The following is a 6,000-nucleotide window of genomic DNA, read 5'->3' as shown; positions in this document are numbered from 1 at the left end:
CCTCTAGGCCTTCAGTCCTTGGCTCTGTCAGGCTCCCTCTAGGCCTTCAGTCCTTGGCTCTGTCAGGCTCCCTCTAGGCCTTCAGTCCTTGGCTCTGTCAGGCTCCCTCTAGGCCTTCAGTCCTTGGCTCTGTCAGGCTCCCTCTAGGCCTTTGGTCCTTTGCGTTGGACAGGCTGCCTCTAGGCCAAACACAGGACTGTCTGCCTCTAGGCCTTCAGTCCTTGGCTCTCAGGCTCCCTCTAGGCCTTCGGTCTTTGGCGTTGTACAGGCCACCTCTAGGCCTTCAGTCCATGGCGTTGGACTGGCTGCCTCTAGGCCTTCAGTCCTTGGCGTTGGACAGGCTGCCTCTAGGCCAAACACAGGATAGAGATTATGAGAGGAACAGATAGAGTAGACAGACAGTATCTGTTGTCTAGGGTTGAAATCTCCAATACCAGAGGGCATGCAGTAAAGATGAGGGGGGTATTTTCAAAGGAGATGTGGGGGGTTAAGTTTTTTCTTACACAGGGAGTGCTCTTTACTTCACCACTCCCCCTCTCCCGGTTTCACCGGTCACCTACAAACTTATATTTCCTCTTTCCCTCCCCTCACCTTCTCACTCTGACTTCTCATCAGCTCGGGAGTGGTCTGAAATCAATATTTCCCATCTCTGTTTCCCAGGGAAAACATCATGGAATCCATGGAATGAAGGAAACTGAACATTAACGTCTTGGAAAATCTCACATTACAAGAGAGTAGGTGCTGACGATCTTAAAGCCAATTAAGGTGGATAAATCCCCAGAGCCTGATCAGGGGCATGCAAAGACATCAGGACCAGGTCAAAATTGCAGGGGTCTTGGCAGAGAAATTTACTTCGTACTTAGCCACAGGTGAGGGGCCAGACGACTGGAGGGTGGCTGAAGGACAGAAATTGAGGAGGGCAGGAAGGACAATCCAGGCCGCTGAGCCGAACATCTGTGATGGGAAAATTTCTGAGAGACAGGATCGAACTGAGTTTGAGCAGAAGACCATAGAACATAGGAGCAGAATTACGCCATTCGGCCCATCAAGTCTATGCTGTCAACCCACCATGGCTGACTTATTTACCGTCTCAATCCTATTCTCCTGACTTTCCCTACAATTTAATGCCCTTACTAATCAAGAACCCATCAACCTCAGCTTTAAATGTACTCAATGACTTGGCTCCCACATCTCTCTGTGACAATGAATTCCAGTTTCACAATCTTCTGGCTAAAGAAATTCCCCATCAACAATATACAAAAGGGATGTATATTATGGGTCTGTGCGCCTTGGTCCTAGACTCTCCCACTGTTGGAGACTTCCTCTCCAACTCCACTCTCTGTGGGCATCCAATATTTGATTGGTCACAATGAGATAACTCCTTGTTTATCTAAACTCCTGCAAGTGCAGGCACAGAACCATCAAATACTTCTTCTCACTACCCCGTTCTTTACCAGGATCATTTTTCTGAACCACCTCTGGACCCTCTCCAATGTCACCACATCCTTTCTGATACGAGGAGCCAAAACTGCTCTCAATACTCCAGATGGAGTCTGACCAATGCCTTATCGAGGCTCAGCATTATATCTTTTTCATTCTTGTCCCCTCAAAATTAATGCTAATATTGCATTTGCCTTCCTGACCACTGACTCAGCCTGCATGTTAAGCTTTAGATAAAACTGCACCGTAACGGGATGACAGGTGAGGACCAGAGGAACCCTATCCCTGGTGGGGTGGCAGGTGAGGACCAGAGGAACCCTATCCCTGGTGGGGGGACAGGTGAGGACCAGAGGAACCCTATCCCTGGTGAGGTGGCAGGTGAGGACAAGAGGAACCCTATCCCTGGTGGGGTGGCAGGTGAGAACCTACAAGTAACAGGGTGGGAAGAGGAATATTCCAAGTAGCTGTGAGAGTCTGTGGGTTGATAATAGGCATCAGTAAATAAGCTGTCTCCAGAGATAGAGACAGTGAGATCGAGAATGGGGAGGGAGGTGTCAGAAATGGACCAGGTAACGTTGAGTGCAGGGTGGACGACGGTGGCCATGTTGATGAAATCGAAGAGCTCAGAATCAGTGCAGGAAACAACACCAATTCAGTCGTCGATGTAGTGTAGGAAAAGTGCGCGAAGGACACTAGGGTTGGCTTGTAACACAAAGCTGACAAAAAGGTACCCTTGACAAAGCTGGGACCCTTGTGAGTGCCCAAAGCTACACCTTTGGTTTGAAGGAAGTGGGAGGAGCCAAAGGAGAAATGAGTGAGAGTGAGGACCAGTTCTGCCAGACAGAGGAGAGTGGTGGTGGAGGGGAACTGGTTGGGTCTGCTGTTCAGTAGGAAATGGAGAACTTTGAGGCCTTCCTGGTTGGGGGTGGAGGTGTATAGGCACAGGACATCCAGAGTGAAAATCAGATGACTGGGGCCAGGGATCGTGAAATTATTGAAAAGATCCAGAGAGTGTGAAGTGCCACTGTTGTAGGGAGGAAGGGACTGAACCAGGAGGAATAAAACAGAGTCGAGGTGTGTCGAGATGAGTTCAGGGGCAGGAACAAGCTGAAACAATGGGTCTGCCTGGAGAGGCCGGTTTGTGGATCTTGGGTAGAAAGGGGAGGTACGGGAACTATGAGGTTGGAGGCAGTGGATGGGAGATCCCCAGAGCTTATAAAGTCGGTGATGGTGTGGGAGACAGTGGCCTGGTTCTCCTCTGTGAGGGTCTGTTCGAGGGGTAAGTAAGTAGGAGGTGCTTAAGAATTGTCGCTGGGCCTCAGCGGTGGAGGTCAGTACGCCAGACTACTACAGCACCCCACTGATCCGCGGGTTTGAGGGTGAGGTGAGGAATAGTGCTGAGGGAGTGGAGAGCAGGGCGTTCGGAAGTAGTGAGTTTGCAATTGGAGGGAGGAGTGGGGAAGTGGAGACGGTCGATGTTTCGTCGGCAGTTTGCAATGAAACGATCCAGAGCGGGGTGACCAGGGAGAGGAGGGGGGTTGAGGACGGCAGAACGGGTCATCGGTGCTTGTCCTCCCTCACCCTTCAGTCTGTCGGATTGCACGGGAGAGAGGTGAGAGCACCAGAGATCCATCAGCAGAAGGATGGGTTGGTAAATTTGCTGAGGACACAAAGGTTGGGGTGTTGTGGATAGTCTGAAGGGATGTCAGAGGTTACAGCAGACATCGACAGGATGCTGAACTGGGCTGAGAAGTGGCAGATGGACTTCAACTGAGGTAAGTGTGAGATGGTTCATTTTGGTGGGTCAAATTTGAAGACAGAATGTAATATGAATGGTAAGAATATTGGCAGTGTGGAGGATCAGCGAGACCTTGTCCAGGGGACACTCATATCTGCTGCGCAGGTTGACAGTATGGTTAAGAAGACGTATGTTGTGTTGGCCTTCATCAACTGTGGGATTGAGTTTAAGAGCCGTGGGGTAATGTTACAGGTAAATAAGACCTTGGTCAGACCCCACTTGGAGTACTGTGTTCAGTTCTGGTCACCTCACTACAGGAAGATTGGGATACTGTAGAGAGAGTACAGGGGAGATTTGCAAAGATGTTGCCTGGATTGGAGGGCGTACCTTATGGCTTTCATAATTAAATTAATGAATTGACTGATGTAGGAAGGAAGGAATGAACAAGTCCAAACGCGTAAGAAACTCGTACGAGGTCGCGCCAACGCTGCTTTTTGCAGTAGCTTTCGGTTCTTGGTGTTGTGAAGGTGTGTACATTGCGTCATCTCTTTTAAACGGTGTATCTGTCTTTGTATGCTGTAGAAACGAATCGGCATTGTTTTATTTATTTGTTATTTTTATTATTTTAATATCACTTAATGTTCTTTATTTTACAATTTCTTAGTAATTTCTTCCTCAGAACTTTAACAGTCCTTTGGTTCTTTTATTTTTCTCTTTCATGAACGCCATGTTCTTTGGAAGCTTGTTTAACCCAAGTTAATGGTCTTTTAGGCTTCCTCCAGGTGAATAGGAGTTCACTTTTTGAATAATAAGAATTATATATCACCACAGGGGGCCAGGATTTTAGAGGTGATTAGGTGGGGCATGGCTAAACAAAGGTTGGGAACCACTGCTCTAGAGAGAGTGCAGAGGAGATTTACAAAGATGTTGCCTGGATTGGAGGGTGTACCTTATGAGACAAGTTGAGTAAACTTGCCCTTGAAGTGACGGAGGATGAGAGGAGACGTGATAGAGGTGTATAAGATGATGTGAGGCATTGATCGTGTGGATGGCCAGTGGCTTTTACCCAGGGCTGAAATGGCTAACATGAGGGGGCATAGTTTTAAGGTGCTTGGAAGGAGGTACAAGGGGATGTCAGAGGTGAATTTTTCACTCAAAGAGTGGTGGGTGCATTGAATGCAAAGTGAAGGTGGTAGAGCCGGATACAATAAAGGCTTTTTAGAGACTCTTAGATATGTACATGGAGCTTAGGGAAATAGAGGGCTGTGTGGTTGGGAAATTCTCGGCAGCTTCTGGAGCAGGATTCATGGCTGGCTCATCATTGTGGGCGGAAGGGCCTATAATGTGCCTCGGATTTTCCATGTTCTATGCTGGAGGAACCGGTCAGACAGCATCTATGGAAATGGGATTTTGGGCCGAGATCCTTCTTCAGAACTGGAAAGGAAGTGGGAAGTCTCCAGAATAGAAAGGTGGGGGACGGGAGGGAGGATAGCTGGAAAGGGATAGGTGAAGCCAGGTAGGTTGGAAAGGTAAAGGGTTGGAGAAGAAGGAATCTGATACGAGAGCAGAATGGCCCATAGGGGAAATGGAAGGAGGAGGGGACGCACAGGGAGATGATAGTCAGGAAGGTGAAGGTAAGGGGCCAGAGTGGGGGATAGAAGAAGGGAGAGGGAGGGAATTCTTTTTCGGGAAGGAGAAATCAATATTCATGCCATCTGTTTGGAGGCTACCCAAACATACTGCACGGTGTTTTTCCTTCGGCCTGAGGGTAGCTCCATCGTGGCACAAGAGAAGGCCATGGACTGTCAGGTCGGAATGGGAATGAGAATTGGAAGTAAAATGTTCCATCTTTGGCAGATGGAGCAGAGGTGCTTGATGAAGCAGAACCCCAGTTTACAACAGGTCTCACCAATGTCGAGGAGGCTGCATTGGGAGCAGCAGAGCAAATAAATGACCCAGCAAATGAAGTGTTGCCTCACCTGGAAGGACATTTTGGGTCCTCAACTGGAGGTGAGGGAGGAGGTGAATAGGTACTTTGGCCACTTGCAGGGTTAAGTATCAGGAGTGAGACTAGTGGGGAGAGTGAATGGACAAGGGAGTCATGGAGGGAGTGATCCCTGAGGAAAGTAGAGAAGGGAGGAGGTAAAGATGTGTTTGGTGATCGGATGCCATGACTATGTGGCTAGGCACAGCTCAAATACCATCTATATACCTGCTGATGATACAACTATTGTTGGCAGAATCTCAGGTGGTGACGAGAGGGCGTACAGGAGTGAGATATACCAACTAGTGGAGTGGTGTCGCAGCAACAACCTGGCACTCAACGTCAGTAAGACGAAAGAGCTGATTGTGGACTTCAGGAAGGGTAAGATGAAGGAACACATAGAGTGAGCAGTTTGAAGTTCCTGAGTGTGAAGATCACTGATGACCTAACCTGGTCCCAACATATTGATGCAGTTATAAAGAAGGCAAGACAGCGATTATACTTCATGGCAACAAAAACATCTGTAGATGTACCGTGGAGAACATTCTGACAGGCTGCATCACTGTCTGGCTTGGGGTGCTACTGCACAGGACCGAAAAAAGCTGAAGAGGGTCATAAATTTAGTTGGCTCTCTCTTGGGTACCAGTCTACAAAGTATCCAAGATGTCTTCAAGGAGCGATGTCTCTGAAAGGCAGCGTCCTTTATTGAGGACCCCCAGCCCCTAGGACATGCCCTTTTCTCACTGTTACCATCAGGGAGGAGGTACAAAAGCCTGAAGGCTCATACTCTGCAATTCAGGAACAGCTTCTTCCCCTCTGCATCCGATTCCTAAATGGC

This window comes from Hypanus sabinus, chromosome 5 (genome assembly GCF_030144855.1).
Source record: "Hypanus sabinus isolate sHypSab1 chromosome 5, sHypSab1.hap1, whole genome shotgun sequence".
NCBI lineage: Eukaryota > Metazoa > Chordata > Chondrichthyes > Myliobatiformes > Dasyatidae > Hypanus > Hypanus sabinus.
Note: the sequence above shows the minus strand (reverse complement) of the source record.